The 18702-nt window shown below is 40.1% G+C and overlaps 1 protein-coding gene across 5 annotated transcripts in view; it reads right to left on the bottom strand.

Annotated features, from left to right (window-relative positions):
- galnt1 (UDP-N-acetyl-alpha-D-galactosamine:polypeptide N-acetylgalactosaminyltransferase 1) overlaps window positions 1-18702 on the bottom strand; it is a 56805-nt gene that overhangs the window by 36802 nt on the left and 1301 nt on the right. The window lies entirely within an intron of this gene.

The raw sequence follows: 18702 nt of genomic DNA, 5'->3' as shown, positions 1-18702 counted from the left end.
AAGAGGGATGAAGGGGTAGAGAGATATTAGGATGGACAACTGACGGATTCTCAGAACTGCTCATTTCACTGGATTAATCCGCTATTTTTTAAAAATCCGCAGAGAATATAGATGAGAGTGAATATGACTGTGTGTGTATTCGTGTGTGTATATGTGTGTGTGTGTGTGTGTGTGTGTGTGTGTGTGTGTGTCCTTCAATTTGGTCCTTGGCCTACTTTAAAGCCAAGTCATCATTCTGGTCTACTGAGACTTCATATTGCCAGCCTGTGTGTGTGTATTAAGAGTTTGTATTACAAGAAGAACCATACCATAAATCTCTTCCTGCCAGCCCACACACTCCTGCGTTAATGAGCATGAGGAGGCTGTACTGCAGTGCAGGTATACTTCAGTATGTGAAGGATCCTGGCCACCAGAGGTGTGTGTCTGTCTCCTCCTGGGTGAGTCATCATTCCTCCTGTCCTTCCTACTTTTCTCTCTCTTAGAATAATTACATTATCAAATGATAGACAATGACCACTGAAGATATATTAAAGTTAATTTTACTTGAGAACCCAACGAGGAGGCCTTCTCCGCACTACAGAATAATAATGACCTAACGAAAAGCTCTCTACAGCTGCTTTTTATAATAACTGTAAAAAATCATGATACACAGTAGATGTCGTCAATTGTTATCATGTCGGAGTTGATGACGTCTCCCCTATCTGGTCTGGGAGGGCATGTATGCCCTCAGGAACACACTGAGCTTTAGACAAGGACAAGCAATGGCTCCAGTTATCTTGTTTAGAGTATTCAGTATAATATTCTATCCAAACAGTTTAATAATAACAAGAGGGAAGTATGTAAATCAAAATTTCCCTAACACTCTCCCTCTCCCACATGTCACAAACCATCTCTTTTTTTTCTCCCTTCATCTTGCACACACCTCCACAAAGTTTGAGTGGAATGAAACCCATCTGCACATTGGAAGCAGGACAAGCAAGAGCTTCTATAAATAGTAATACTCATCAGATTCCCCTGACAATCACAAAATAAACCTACAGAACCACACACACACACACACACACACACACACACACACAACACACAACACACAACACACAACACACTGCAGCGCAAATAGCAAGCAACCCATCTCTATCGTTGTCTGCAGAACAAACCGTTTCCTCTCCTCATTCTGCTGGTCTCATGCTGTTGTCATTGAGTGCTATACATGTACAGTATGTTGACAGTGTTGGGCAAGTTGCTTTCAAAACATTATAGATTACTAGTTACTGTCATTTGAGAGTAATTGGTTTTATTACAATATTACTGTCTCTGAATTGTAATGCTTTACACTACTTTTGTGTTAGGGCTGAACAATTAATTGCATTTGCAATTAAATAGTGATATGTTAAAATTAGATTCTCTGATCGCAAAGGCTGCAATTACACTCACGTGACACGCGAGCGTAAAGCAGTCTGCAGAGGAAGCATCAACTTGCTCGTTGCTACATCACGGGGCAACACTACTAACCTGTATCCCCACTTAAACTAACACCACAAAGCCATGTACCAAAGTTGCATGGCTAAAAAGCCGATCACCACTGTGTCAAGTAAGCGAAATACCACCCAACAGGGATCACTGACAGCGAAAGCGCAAGACTCCATATGAACTTACTTCAGAACAGAACGTGGAAATTAGTCGAGCAGTAACCAGGTGTACATGGCTGCACATTAGTTTGTCTAATATGTTACTTTCATATTAATGTTTAGACCAAGCTAAATTTGTCAGTGCTTTATGTTGTCATGGTAATTATTACATGTTTACAAGGCTGGATGTACAACAAATCAGTCACTGTGATTGAAGTATTTATAAATAAATAATAATAATATGTCATTCATAAATTCATACATCACCTAATTTCATCAATATAATAACATACACGCCAGGCCTACAGGAAAGAACAGTTTACAGTATGTTTAATCTATCTAATATTGTGTTGGTCATACTATACAATGATTTATTGGTTGTCTTGTTAAATAATACAGCAGATAAAGAGCTTAAAAAATAATAAATCACATTTTAAATCGCAATTGCTATATTGGTTAAAAAAAATAAATAAATCACAATTAGATTATTTTCCAAAATCATTCAGCCTTATTTTGCGTTACCTTTGAGTTACTTTCACCAAAATAACCGCAGAAGTATGACTTGGCAGGTGGCTTGTGAATTTCACCACGGGATCAACAAAGTCTCATCTTTGTCCATTTAATACATCATAATTTATTTGTTCATAATATTTTGTATTATTAATCTGAATCTGCAAAGTAACTAAAGTTATAAAATAACTTGTGAAGTAAAACAATACTTTAATAAAATACAGAAAATTGTAGTGGAGTAGAAGTATAAAGTAGGAGAAAATAAAAATACTCAATTAAAAAGGACCTTGCAATTGTATTGAAGTATGGGAATAGTTAAATGTTAATTCCCTGACGTACCGTTTCCTGTTGGGAGACAGATGTTGTCAGTTTCTGGTTCTGGCTCTGACCAGGGGAACAGGACAGCACCTCGTTTCAACGCAGTGTAATAACTCCTCAAAATAATGGGAGTATGTTCTTCTCCCAAATATAGAATCAATCTACTTCCAGCAACAGGAAATAACGTTACTCTTTTAATCACAGATTATATTTTTCTCTGGTGCCGAAATGTTTCGCTTTGTCGCTCAATTCTTAACCCCTTTATTTCAAGGGTTAAAATGTGTGGGAACTAGCATTACTGAGATTGGATACGAAGTGTCTCTTAACATTACCCCACTAATAATGCCCGGAATGATACCAAACATCTCATAAAACGATGGATTGTAAAGTTTGTAGGTACACCATAAGTTTATGTAAATAACACTTGCCTGCTGGCTTCTGCTCTCTGCTGTTGTTGTTGCTGCTGTAAGACGAGTGCTTAGGGCCGTCTACAAATTACAACACCGAAAAGAGATGCAACAAAAATATTTATTAATTTAACTTATTTTTTAAAGTAAGTGCTCTAGTATAACTAGCAGGAGACAAGTTATAATTGAGGTAAGTTTGGAGACATTACCTTATTTAATCATTAAATTAATAAATATTTTTGTTGCATCTCTTTTCGGTGTTGTAATTTGTAGACAGCCCTAAGCACTCTTACTGCCCGGTAGTAACAGCAGCAGCAGCAGCAGCAGAGAGCAGAAGCCAGCAGGCAAGTGTTATTTACATAAACTTCTGGTGTACTTACAAACATTACAATCCATCGTTTTATGAGTGCATAACCTATTTGTACTACTGTAGACGTTTGGTATCATTTCGGGCATTATTAATGGGGTAATGTTAAGAGACACTTCGGATCCATTAGCCCCTGTGCTAAGCTATTCAGCTGATAACGCTACTCTACGCTAACTCTCCCAGTGTTCGACCTAGGTGAAAAAAGCTTCTGGGGGAGTGTTTGGCTCAAAGTCATGGTGCAAAGGACCCTAGGGTGAAATTACTCCGAACCATCACTTTAACTGCTTGTTAACTTGCTAGTGCCAACTTTGCACGTGGCTCCAGGAAAGTGGCTGCATGTGGCTTATCGGTCAGAAACAAAAATAAAACACAGTGAGACAGAGAATGAGGAAGTAAACCTTTGTTTGACAATAATGTACTTCATTATTGTCATCCAAATTTGAATTAGACAATTTGAATGACAGAGAGGTCTGTGTATTGGGCTGTTCTCCAGCAGTGCAGCAACGTCGGGAGGCCTTCCAACATATACAGCTACCTCATCTTTTCCTCCACCTGGGTATTAACTAGGGATAGACAGATTATGGGGGCATTTTTTTGGCAGTTTGCAGATTATGTATCAGCATTTTATCTGCCTGATAACCGATAAAGTTAATTAATTAAATAGTGTGGTACTTTGGCTCCGCTACAGCTCTGTGTCTGTGCTTCTGCTTCCCTCACCACTGAGTCTGAGTTAATGTCCCGCCTAGGGCTGAACGATTAATTGCATTTGCGATAATATCGCGATATGTTAAAACGCGATTTCCTAATCGCAAAGGCTGCGATTTGGTCTCGATTTGATGACTCGCAAGAGCAAATCAGTCTGCACTACGCAGAGAAAGCATCAACTTAGCACGCTAACGCTACACTGTACCTTGAGCTGATCTCTGTCATTCAAACAATTCTGAGTTGAAGTTTAAAACTTTTACAGCCATTTTAATAAAATGAAGGGTTTTGTTTGGGCTCGAGTCCATACATGCAGTTAATGGATACAGGCACGCAGAACTGAAGGCTAGGTTGGCAACGAGCTAGCTCTGATTAGCGGTTAGCTCCGGTTAGCGGTTAGCTCCGTTATAAAGATATAAAGATATGGGTGGAGGAGCTGCCACTGAGAGGGGTAACAATCAGACTGATAAATGACGGTTTGGGGAGCTTTCACAGCAGCGGGCGGCAGCGCGTGTTTCAACGGTTTTATTAGTACAGTTAATCCCACGGCAAGACCACAGCAACTAACGTAACGATAGCCTCTCTGAGCAAGTGCAGTGTTGACGGTGTCGGCACGCAACTTCACGAGGGGGAGGGGCTGGAGGCAGCTCCTCTCTGTGCACTGTAAAAAAATATATGTGTGTGTGTGTGTGTGTGTGTATGTATATATATATATATATATATATATATATATATATATATATGTATGTATGTGTTTTTACTTATTTAACTGTCTAGTGTGTAATTGTGTGTTGTTCATACTATACAATGATTTATTGTTTGTCTTTGTTGAATAATACAGAAGACAAAGAGCTTAAAAAAATAATCGAATATCGAATCGCAATCGCAATATTTGGGGAAAAAATCGCAATTAGATTATTTTCAAAAATCGTTCAGCCCTAGTCCCGCCCACAATAATATCTGACTGACTGACTGACTGACTGACTGACTGACTGACTGACTGACTGACTGACTGACTATCTTTTACTGTGTTATGCTGAATGTTTCTAATTTATTAAATAATTGCTTAAAGCATTTAAACAAAGTTTTGTGTTGCATTTTGCAACATTCCAAAATTTTGACTTAAAAATTTTCATTTTCACTGTAAATGCATATCGGTTCCATATATTGGTTATCGGTTTCACTAACTACTAATAATTGGTATCGGTCTTGAAGAACCAGTATCGGTCGATCCCTAGTATTAACTCTTCTCTTATTAAATGCTCAGTCCTTTAAAAACACAAAAAGTAGCTGTTACAGATACTGCCGCTGAAAGACAGACCTGATTTCATACACCTTGTACATCAAGATGTCTTGCCTCAGTGGTTAGGCAAACAGATGGATGCTTAGTCAGATGTGTAATGCAGAGCAAATGAGCAGAGATGGACCTGTCCAAACAGTGAGCTGTGCCAGTGGAACATGACATTATTAAAGCCAACACTGACTGCACAACACAAGCATCCAGAGAGCACAGCCAGAAATATATGGTGTGTCCACTTTGTTTCAGGTTAAGAGGCTTGGTGTTGTTGGAAAGGCCCAGTACCTTAGTCTCAAAGTTCTAATATAAAAACGTCAGAGTCTGTCCTATGACCTGATCACCCTTTCCACTATAGCATTTGTCCCTTCTGTCCCCAAACCCCCATTCTCTGTAGGAATACACTGATAAAATCTGTTGGACTCAGAGCCAGTACAGACCTTATTAAGCGGATCAAGTATCGACCAGATGTGAGCAATCCACATTTTCTGCATTGAGCTTGTTTTTATGCGTTTAGCCCCGTTCAGCTGTGACCAACTGAGAATCAACACTGAGAATGCAGCATGGCAGTCAAACGGCTGGGTCCTCATCATCCCACCCTACTCTTGCCTTGTCTTGTCCTACTGAACACTCCCGATTACTAATCCACAGTCTTTTCTCCCATGCACGCCTCTTTCCATTCAGTTTGAGTCGACGTAATTCCTGTTGTAAATCCAAAAGACCAGTGACTGAGGCACACTAACAAATGCAGAGGTGAGGAGGAGCTCATGGGTGGATTAATGATGAAATCTTTGTTAGCAAGCACACGTTCAACAAGAAAAAATCGCTTAATACACACGTCATGTGGTTTATGCAAATATGCACCCACACAACACACTGCAAGCTAAAGTTGTCATGCTAAAACTTGAGGCCTCTGAGACTTCAAAGCAGGACTGGAGCCAAACAAGGTTGAGGAGCTCTGAAACGACCTTTGTTCTGGACAATTTAGAAGGTAGTGTGGGCTGAGCTAAATCTAACAGAGAATCAGTCCTTCACAATTCCCCAGGCTCAGCGTGAACACACTCTGACCAACCAGCCACGGCGAAGCACTAAACCTAACTGTTCCGCTCTCTCTCTAAAGACTGCTGGAGAAAGACACAGAGGACAGAAGAGAAACTTGGTAAGACAGGAAAAAGATTTCTTAAGACTGTGTGATAGCTTGCTATGAGCATGACGTGTGTGTGTGTGTGTGTTTGGTTCCCAGCCAGGGTTTCTACATGTTATGTGACTCTGTTTGTAGCGTATGTTGTAACAGAGGGAGTCCAAAGATGACATCTTTGGTCTTAGCAACAACAAACAGTGCTGTGCAAATCCTGTGCAAGCTGCACTGCTTTCAGCCCTCCCTTCGACCCCCTGCTCTGTCAAACACCCCATGTCTCCAGTGGTGTGGGAAATGAAGGCCTTGAGGGGCCTGCAGTACCTCATGCTAAATAGGGACAAGAGGAAAGGCAACAAAAGATGACAACAACAGTTTCACAGGCAACTGTAGCTGTAGCTCACCATTTCTGACAGCTTTCTAGGGGAAGCCCAGGGAGGAAAACAGGAATGCCAGGAATAGAGCAAGGAGAACATACTGTAGGTAAGAAGCAGCTGGTTCAACCTCCTTGGACCCCTTACTATGTCACACATTTCCTGAAAGAAACTTCTCACACAACAGCCTGTTTTGCTTTCCATAATAACGACATGCTGTGGGAGCTGGGGGCCTGTCCTTTTCTAGATATACTTACTTATACTTATGCAGAGTGAGGCCGGGTAGGTAGAGGAAGAAAGAGAGACCAAGGGACGAATAGAAAAGGAGAGATAAAAGGAGAGAGTCACAGAGAGAAAGAGAGAGATCTGCTTCCTGTTTACAGAGCCAGAACTTTCCCATTTATCTCGGTGTGTCTTCGTAACATCTGGAGGCTTCTGATTGGTTCTTGGTTCTCCCTGATGTCCCTGCTCTGGCCAGCAGCCGTGTTAACAAGATCAAGCTTAAGAGCGTGCATGCCCCCAGCTGCGGGCTCAAACGCTCCCGACAACATTCCCAATCCAGGACAAACTTCCTAGCAATTCTACACAGCACGCAATCTCCTCCTCTCCTGGTGGCAAAATGTGGGATTAACACAATATCCTTAGAACAGAAGCAGTTTTTTTAGCTGCATACACAGCAAGAACATTCAACTTTATTTTCCATGTAGCACTTCATAAAAAGCAAAGTGCGTTTAATGTAATGCAACTTCAGTATGCCCAAAATTAGGATGACATGATACATGTGCAGCAGACATCTGGAGACCCAATATAATAGAACTGGCATACCGAGTGTGCCGAGTCACTCCCAAGTGTTACATACACAATATCTACGTCATCAGCCTTCAACAAAAAGCAAATATGTTGTTCTTTCACAGGAGAGAATTACATTTCACTGTTCAAAACAGTTCTGTCTGTCAGTGCCATCATTTACACGCTCCGTCCTCATTAATCCTGCTATTTAACACTACTGGTCCACTTTTTGATCTATGAGACTGTATGTCAAAAAATTGACACTAAATAGCCTATAGTATTGTCTGTAGCAAAATACACAATCAATCACTGGACAAAGTTCTAAATATAGCCAACACATACAACTCCACATATGCACATGAACTAGAACTGAAATTAATCAAATAATCGATGCATCTAATCGTGGACATGGACGATGCTGCATCGATAATCGGCCAGCTCATAATCGATTATTTCTGTTTACAATTTAATGTATGCCTAACAACATTTCTGTTTACATATTCTGTAATGTTTTGCACATTCAGGAAGTGCCATGTGCTCAGTGCTGTAGTTTTATGTATACAGTTTATTTAGTATTAGAGCACTGCAGAATGTTTGGTTTTTAAAGCTTGAAAAGCTATGAATTAAATATCCTACATGGCTTTAATAGAAAAATGTATTTGACGCATCGTGATATCGAATCGAAGACATAATAATCATAATCGAATCGGGAGATCAGTATAGATTCACACCTCTAACACAAACGCACAGCTAACCTGGCTAACGCTATCAACATTTCATTTAAGCAGCTCCATCATGAGGTGAATAGCCCCTACCCACGCACGCACGCACGCACGCACGCACACTTCTAGTTACACTACATAACCTTCAATAAGCTTTCATTGTTCCAAACGTTCAGCAATAACTTTGAGTTTATGACTGCAGGTGAAATCCACTATGACTAATCTGGCAATCCCTTTTCCAATCTTAGTATATTAAGTAACAGATTTGAATCCTGAATTCCTATCACTATGCCCCTGTCGATACTTTTCTAATAAGGCTAGCTGCACACATACTTTTCGATATGTTTGAACACATCTAAGCACACAGGAAAAAAAGGCTAAAATTAAATTACTAAATCATAAGCGCAGGTTGGCCTGCTTTACTTTGCATTTTTGTGAAACATGTTTTTACCCGGACTAGTCCCCCTACAGTAAGTACAGAGGCAGTATCCTGCTGCTGTCCAACCCGCAGAGCTGCAGCCACACTGACCCACATCCCAGCCACTGGCAGATTATGACACACACACACACACACACACACACACACACACACACACACACACACACACACACACACACACACACACACACACACACACACACACACACACACACACACACACACACACACACACACACACACACACACACACACACACACACACGTGGCTCGTAGAAATGCAATTTCTAATGGCTTAGCATACCCGCGCACGCACACACACTCAGAAAAACAATGGGCCTGTTGTTCTGCAGTCCATCAGCTAGGAGTAACTACTGATATGGCTATCAGTGTGACCAGGCCAGAACAACTCCACTCAAAGAGTCCAAAGACACACAAACACACAGACCCACACACATGCAAACAGACACTCAAGAGTAGTGGCCTGGTAGGAGATAAGAGGTAGAGATGGATGGTTGTGTGTATGCGGGCCCAGAGGGGAGTGCTGTACCTTAATCAGAGTGAGCCCGGGGCTGTCACACAACTAGTACAGAGCCCAGAGCTGCCACAGCAGGGGTCTGTCCTTTCTGCCCTCCTCTAGTTCTCTTATTTTCTCTATATCCAAAAGTTAGAGATACTTTCCTCTTTGGGACACACATTTTGCCTACGGTTATGTTTGCAACATTGAATGATCTAAACAACCTTGAGAGTCCAGCTTTGACAGTGTAGTCACACTTCAGATTTCTTCTTTTTGTGAAAAACAATGTGTTTGGGTTCACAGTCCCAAATTACACAAAGCTACATGAACTAACTCACTGCTAATCTACAGAACAAGATCTTTAGTAGGGTGAGATCAAATCAAAGAGCTCTTATTTACAAGGCCGACCAGATTTCTGAACGAGAAAATTTACTGTTTTGAGTGAAGTGACAAAAATACACATAATTTTTAAGCATGTTTGTTGCCTTTTGTTTTTACTCTACTTCTTACTACATCATGATAAAGTAATTTTCCTGGAAGATCAACTGAGAAACTGTTTAGGGACAAGATAACCACACATGCATGTCTGGTTTAGGCTAATAAAGCAAATGAAGTAACTGACAAATCAAAGTAATACATCACATTGATTCAAAAATCATATAAAAGTTGGTGCAAGATTCTGGGTAATGTGTTAAATCCCCCTAGTTTTTGACTCCACTCATCTGGTTCAGTTTTCATTCTTTGTTTCAGCAAATAGAGAGTTATACATGTATACAGCAAACTATTCTACTTTATCTATAATTATTATCATTTGTATTATTGATTTGCCATCGCAGTTATTGTCACCCCACTATAGGATATTATTTGCAGGAAAAGTTTATGAATGAGAAAAGGTACATATGGAGCAGACAAATGTATTAATTTTACAGCCGTTATTGTCTATTTTACTTACTGCTGTATTTTTACCTATTTTATTTATTCTATTTTTATTCTTGTAGTTATCACTACCACTTCTTATTTTTTGGAATCTTAAATTCCATACCAGTCCAGAACCGGTATCGAGGTTGATCAATGGCATGTATACAGACTTAAGAGCAACATGTATAACTTAACTATCTTTTAAATAAAAAGTTTAATAACAAAAAAAGTTAGATATGCAACACAGCCAACAATGGCCTAATACACCCAGATGGATGGATACCAAACTATCAACGTTATGGCAAAATCCCTGATGGTAGACACTAGGGCTGCACAATTAATCAAATTTTAATCACGATCACGATTTTGGCTTCCCACGATCAAATTTGCGTGATCGAGCGATATTTAAAATGCGTCATTCCTTTCATAGAACAGTTTTTGCAAAGCCAATCCATGAGCCAATCAGAGCTGTTCCCTGCCTGCACCGCGCAGCTTAGTTTCTAGATGTAGACAGTCACAGAGGACAGAGTAACGTGAGGAAAATTCCACAACAGGTAGCAGTCGGTCATCATAAGCCGGTCACGATGTTTACCAGTTTACCAGTAAACGCAACGTTTTGTCCCGTCTGTGTTGTTTTTCAGACAACAGCAGTGACCAGTGCTAGTTTGTGTCTTTTAGCTCATAGCTTTAGCAGCAGACTGTTGGACATCCCGCTGTTGGAATCCTACAGTGAAATACAGACACACTACACTGTTTAGCAGTCAGTATTTTAGCCGTGTTTAATCCAGTTACCACTGTGGCTAACGGTAGGCTAACGTTAGCTGCTGTGTAACGTGTTATTAGTGTTTACTAGCGTGACATTCAGTGATGTTTATGTTGCCTCTAACGTGGGTTTCGGAGCATCAGAGCGCGACGCAGACATGTAAGTGGCAGTGTAATGAGCCACAGAAATCCGTGTAGCTATTTCGTCTGGTAGATACCAGGCACCACATGCGCCGTTAACGTGAACAGAAAATTGCGTTGCCTGTATCTTTCACGGCAAACCTGCACGTGTGGAAAGCGGTCGCACAACAGCTGAAATGGCATACTCCTTCACAGTATCCTTCAATAAAGGAGGAATGTAGCACAATATGGATGTATTAGTAGGAATGTAGCACAATATGGATGTAAAAGCAGTTATAATTATAGAATTATGTGACAATAAAATTAGTTTTGGCTAAAATCAACAAATAATCGTGATAATTAATCGTGATCTCAATATTGATCAAAATAATCGTGATTATCATTTTGGCCATAATCGTGCAGCCCTAGTAGACACATTGATATGGCCTCATGGTACATATTCCCCAAGACTGACGACATAGAAACAAGAAGTAGAGATGTCTTACACTATACTAAACCAACATAGCAATTTGTCATCTTGATTTCAGCAGCAACATTATACTTTAGCTTACTATAACACACCATTGTAATTTTGTGTGCACTTGTTGGTCATCCACCGGTCATCTGTTGGCATTTTGTTCTATGACTCTCAAAATCCATTCACCTCTTCCTATACCCAGACTGGGTATACTAAACTCGTTTCGTCCAGCAGTGGATCATGGGTTTGTCTTAAAAATCTTAATCAGGGACATTTCTATGTGAATCAGCATCACGCAAAACAACTGACTTTTTCCACAACAAGGTCTTTCTTTGCGGTGCATTGCTTTTAGTAGTAAGGCCTCCATCTAAAAGCACTGTGAACAAAGACCACTTAACAACTGTCATCCAGGTACAAACAGGGTTCTCTTCTTTAGGATGAAAGCAGTGAAAATGGAGTGGTAAATCTCTATAAATCCTCTCTGGGCTTTCTTGATTAAGCAGCTCTGTGGATATGGTTGGCTCAGTGACTCAGTGTTCAACAGTGGCCACAGCAAGAAGGTCCTGCGTTTGAACCCTGGGCTGACAGGCATGCTACAGCAGGTAGTACTCCTGCTATTGTCCTTGACCAAGGCACTGGCTTTAGAACTGGAGTTCATCCCACGTGCAACTGAACTGTGCCTACCTTCCACTGAAAATACCCTTTCTTTAATTTACAGCATAAAGTACTCTTCTTTTTGAGATTTAAATTTCCATGACATCATTCAAGTCTTACAAAACAAACAGGCATACCCGCTGGATGGAGAAGCCAACATACACTCACAAACAAACAATGTCAAACACATTGAGAAGGCACACAAACAATCATTCCAGGTTGGAGTGAGGAGAGACGTGTGTGTAAGTATGTGTCACACAACCGTTTCTCCCTGAGTCAGCAGAATTTAGAAATATTCCACTTCCTCCTATGGCGGGTGTGAGGTGGGGGGATGGGCAAGGAGCAGGCCTTGTCGCCAAGGAAATTAGGTCTTTTCCTGTCGGGTCATATCTCAAGAGTAAAACAGATGCTGTGTGCAACATACGGACGCATGAACAGCATACTCTTAAAAAGAGGGGAATTGTTGGAGCTAAGCTAAACCCAGTGTATAAGAGTTACTCAATGCTACAAGGCTGAACTGTCCTGAGTCCTTATTATTTCACTCTGTTCAGGTGTTCCATGTACATCTTAAAGCTTTGTACTATCCAAGCACAGGATCTGTTTATGAAGTCAACCAAGTACTCAAGTCAAAGCCACCTGGGCTTGCAACAACAAATCAATTGCAAATCCAATTGGATTTTGTTCAAGCTCACAAAGTTGCATTGAAAGGTGTTAAAGAAAAATAGGATTGGATATTATACTAATGACGCAAACGAAAGTAGGGTTCAACATTGACATGCATGTCCTGTACACATTGAAAATCTATTTAGTCTTTTCTAACATATCCCAGCCTGCATTCTACTCACCCACTCATTATTTTCATGTGCCACAAACTAACTAACTTTCTTTTCACATTGTCCCCAGCCACAGTATTCCAGCTGCCTCTCATCTTTTTGATTTGTGTAGTTAACTGATCCACGCCATCGGGATAGGCAATTCCTTGCTGATCACAGATTGGGTTTTGATCTGCAGTAACTGTTTTTTTTGGCCACTTGGGGGAAAGCTGTGAACACAAAATTTACATATTACTTTTAAATGTATATTTCTAGTCATGTTTCTGGTAGTGTCGCGTAACCAGACCTGTGATGTTCTGGCTACACTGCTTATCATTCAGGGATCAAAAGAAAAAAAATGTATTTGCATTTCTTTAAACCAATCACAATCTTCTTGTGTGGTGCTAAGCTCCAGATTCACGGACAGTGCCTTTGAAAAATAGAAAGCGAAAACAGCCGAAGGGGAGGAGAATGCCTGACATGTTGATTCTTTTCCACAGAATCGATATTTTTTATTTTATTGTTTTTACCAATGATTGACCTAAATATTTTTTTGTTTTTACGGTAACGCCAACAGCGACTACATTATATCAGAGCGAAAGCAGAATATGTACTTCTTTTCAAATGAAATAAATGTTGTCAATGATCGATGATGTCGTGATGTGCATTATTTTAGAAAACAATTAGTTAGATATGTCTCATGATATATTGTCTCTAGAAGTGTATTATTCAACTTTTGTTTTTGTTAAAGAAGGAAAAGAAAATCACAATACTCAATACTATTGAATCACAGTACTTCTAGAATCGCAATACAAATCGAATCGGCACCCATGTATCGCAAAAGAATTGAATCGGGACAAAAGCATACTGTCCCAGCCCTATAAGCCAGACTATGTTTTTGGCCCCCCTGGTGAATCTAAGTCCAATATTCATACTCCTTTTAGTCTTTAACTTTTTGGGTTATTCGGTTCTGGGCAGGTAGTGTAGTCAGATTTTAGAGCGGTTTGAGAATAATGTATGAACCAGAAAAACAGCAGCATCTGATAAAAGCAAAACAATAAGATGAAGGAAGTGATAAAACTCTGTAGAGCTGAAGGGAACTGCATATGCGTCGTCTGATTATTCTCTATGGGTTCATCACTAAGAGCAAGCCATTTCACCTTACACATTTAAGGTGTATGCCATTTAATCCAATTGTATGTTAAAAATACTTCTTGTAGCCACTTTAAACAGTAATACAAAAAGCTCCTACATAGGATATCCTGCAAATTCTTTGCCTCATGTGTGTTAATCATTCTACATGCTTATAACGTTTCTACCCTGTCCTCAATGACAACAAGAAGCATGTCACATTTTCTTGCTAGGAAGTCATCATTCATTTGCTGGAATGCAGATCACTTACAAGTTGAGACTCACTTCTTCAAAATATTTATGTATTCCACTCCACAATCATGCATCAGAGATTTGAGTTCTTCCCAGAAAGCTATTTATTGTGAGTGGTCAATACTGTGGAGGAAGAGGCCGTGTAAATAATACCACTTGGAACCCTGCCCATTTTCACACATAAGCACACCTGGCCAGCGGCGGCAGAAAGTGGGCACAGACTATGCCTAAAAGACATCGTCAATGTTAGAAAAGTGCTTTCCGACGCTATCCAACAAACTTCATTTGGCGCAGCAGCTTTATTTGTATTGGATGGAAGATAAGTATGATCTGTGCCATTATTGTGCATATATAATGCAGGCAGCATGCAGCTGTATACTTATTACTTCATGATGTCACCTCAATTCAACAATGCAGGGGCATAGGCAAGCAAACTGAGAACAGAAATAGATTACTAATTCCTTGTCAGAGGAGAACCAATACAGAAAACATAAGACTGCATCTAGGAGATGAAATAAACCTCTGCTGAATACTGGGCTAAATCCTATTTTCTTATCATTATGCCAGCAGAAACACTGTGTCCATCCAGCTGAGACACACTAAGTGTGACAGGCTCGGAATCATCTGTAGAGGCCCAATATGCAGTCGAAACATACTGCGCAATAGCTTAGGTTCGCTGCTCTTTTTGCCTGCACAGCTTTACAGTATTTCCAGCAAAGCTGTTTATAAGGAGTCAAAGTACAGTGAACAAGGCGGGGGCATGTTATCTCAATGGATGAGAACAGCAAAGATCACTCTGTGTATAAACACGCACACCAACAATAAATACCAACAAACAGTGCATACACCTACACTGAACACACATGCACACAACTAAGGTTCATGTGTTTTTTGATGGTCTTTAGTTGGTTCCAGCCTGAGAGGGAGCAGGGAGCTGGCAAGACTCCCTGGTGGCACTGGCTGACCCACTTCTGTGCAACTCTATCCCTAATGTGACCCGCTGCAAAGCCAGAGGACACACACGCACAGGCAAACACATGTGCACGCACGCACACACACACACAACTGAAATTGCCTGCCTACAAACCCAAGAGGCATGAGAATGCTGATCTCTCTCTCTCTCTCTCTCTCTCTCTTTTTTTTTTTTTTTTTTTTTTTTTTTTTCTCTCTCTCTCTTTCTCTTTTTTTTTTTTTTTTTTTTTTTTTTTTTTTTTTTCTTTTTTTTTTTTTTTTTCTCTCTCTCTCTCTCTCTCTCTACCATTTAGGTCTCTGCTATCTGATCCAGCTGAACTAGCTATCAACATCCGGAGTGAGTTTCTGGAAGGTCTACACTAAATCTAGGCTGCCAGTTCCGTGTAAAAAAAGTCAAATCTAATCTTACCAAAGGCAGGATAAACAGGTAGCACATCCACGTTCACTTTTTCAATTACAATATGAATTGGTCCAACGAATATAAAGCAATCACAGCACCTTTCTTGCATGTCATCCCCTATCTTTCTATTCCCACGGTTTCTCCTCTCCTCTCTAATAAAGGCTAATAAACACCCTCAAATGTCAAGGTACACATAAAAGAGGTAATATCTGTCAGAAGCAAATAGGATTTTTGTACTGCCACATTGCTAAAACCAATGATGCAAAGTGTAGAGATAAGTCTGTCTGATGAGTGCTGTGATCAGACAACATTATTAAAAACAAAACCCTGTAAACAAACCCCAGTCAGTAATAAGATGTCTTACTGACAGCTGATGTTTGTGTGATGTTTTCTTGCGAGAGGAGGATTTATTAAAAAGACAACTTTGAAGTAAACAAATCTTTTTTTTCATCGGCTAGAACAGATAACAGACGAAGTGTCGCTACGCTTGCTCTAGTCTCTCTATGACAATAGTTATCCATATTAATACATTTAAATTGAATTTCTATGTCACAGCTTCTCAAGTCTGGGACGCACAGTAGGATAGTGCTTGATTATGGGAACAAAAATCATAATCACAATTATTTTGGTCAATATTGTAATCACAATTGACTCATTAACTTTTGGAAAGATGTTGCATTTATTGAACTTAAAAAAACAGTGAAACAGTTTTAAAATCTACACTGAAAACACCTTGAACTGTGAAATTTCCCTTAATACATTTCCCATTGAACGTTTTAACCTTCCCCTTCAGAACACGAGACAAAATAAGAGTTTACTGGCAAAATGTAATGTGGAAAAAACTCTTTTTTACCGATCACATTGTTTTTGTGATCGTTAAGAGGTAAAATTGAAAGCACAATCAAAATTCAATTTATAGCAAAGCCGTAGTTATTTGTTATTATTATTTATTATCCAGTTTGACAGCCAGTCATAATGAAAAAATAACATAAACTACTTTAAACTAGATTTTATTTCTGGGCTAAATAACGTGGTATCGGATCGGTGCATACACTTGCATTATAACTCGCCGATACCGACGATACCAGCAGGTTGAAGATTATCAGACAGCCAAAACAACAGAACAAAAAGTGGAACTACAATAAATTAAGCTCACAGATATTTTCTGTGCTTTGCACTCAGACGTAATGTCAAGTCTCTGTGGCTGTGCGTGCAGGCAGAGAATTGATGTTTCACTGTCTTTATATGTAAGCAATGACAACGTAACAAAGCAGGGTGACCTAAGTTTTGGGGGACAGGCAGGCTGGTATGAGCTCCTCTTGCATGTTGTGTGCTGAAAGTGTGTACATGTGTGTGTGTGTGTGTGTGTGTGTGTGTGTGTGTGTGTGTGTGTGTGTGTGTGTGTGTGTGTGTGTGTGTGTGTGTGTGTGTTTGTGTGTTTGTGTGTCTGATCCGGCCATAGTCTGGAAGGAGGAACAATGGCATTCCTGTGCTCTGAGCTCCAGGTGGCTGTGGAAACCCAATCCCAAACCAAGCCTTGCTGGCACACAGAGTGTCGGGAACGCCGAATGCTGCTGCCTCCCTCCGGAGACATGGGCCAGAATAGAGCTATTGTTCCAGACCAGCTCAGAGCAATAAATGCACCATAGCCACCCTCTATGACAGGCACATAAACTCACAAATACCAATACACACAAACAAAGTGGATAGCAGAGATTTTCACTTTAACATCTTGCACTTTCAATTTAATACTCTTTAATAGCAGTAAAATCCAGGAAAAAACTAAGGACTACAAATTTCGGACCATGATTTCAAACAGAAAAATGTAAAATAACTCGGTTGCATTTGTGCACCTGCTTTATAATTGGGAGTTTTGTACATATTAAACTAATTACATTCTAAAGCATACTAATATCATGATTATTACCACCTGTATTACCATTACACAGTGGAAACACACACAACCTTATACTTACATGTACCCTCTAAATGAGCTAAAACCACAATGACGTACCTATACGCACAGATTTGTATCCTTATACATGTTGAGGGCCCTCATGATGTCATTTTTTTCTTAGACACAGAACCTAATTTTATCGCAATCCAAATACTCGCCTCTAACTGAATCTATGTCCCGAAGATTGGCCAAATGTTCCCAATTTGCATGACTCTCATATCCGCCTTATAAAGTATAGGAGAGTAGGACACATACAGAAAGCAGGCACATCTGCTGAGGCTTCAACACAGTCAACACACACACAGGGCAGGAAACGCATCATGCCGACTCCATGGCCTTGAAATGAGGAACATGATTCATTTCCTTTCAATGCTGGACAGTCATGCCTTAACACAGGGCTGAGTTCAGATATACAGCTCGGAGGCAAGGCCCTGAACATGACACACAGCCTACAACTCAAATCAGTAAAAAATCCTGTGCATTTACATGTACTATATACAATTCAAGGCAACAAACACTATATTTGACGATGTTGAACTACATGGTCAAGTCAGTGCTTCTTTTACGTAGTTTAGCTGTATCACACAGATATTCCTGTTCAAAACATGATCAAAGCAATCAGCTCATGTTCAGGCACCACGGGACCAATGCTACAGGTAGCACAAGGCTACAGCAGATTCCCTCCAGCTACACAGCATATAATCCTGCTGCACACGTACAGGCAATGCCACACACATACTGTGGATAAATAATACATGCTCCTCTTTTCCTTCCATTTAAGGAACATGACAGATTAATTTAATCGGTTCCCTGTCAATCCTAGCTTCATCTGCTCCGCAACTGCAGACTCTTGCAGGATTGATAGTGAATCCATTTTCTTATCTCTTGAGATAATTACAGCATTGTTAATGCATGCTCACTAGTGCACGCTCATTCTCTCCTCTTTCATTCATTCAATGAGTCTCTCTTTTAAACACAACAGGCCCCACATGCTTCAACCGAACCCAATAAAAAGGTCTCTCAGTGATTGAATTACATGAAATG

This window comes from Perca fluviatilis, chromosome 7 (genome assembly GCF_010015445.1).
Source record: "Perca fluviatilis chromosome 7, GENO_Pfluv_1.0, whole genome shotgun sequence".
Lineage (NCBI taxonomy): Eukaryota > Metazoa > Chordata > Actinopteri > Perciformes > Percidae > Perca > Perca fluviatilis.
Note: the sequence above shows the minus strand (reverse complement) of the source record. Positions and strands in the feature narration are given on the sequence as shown.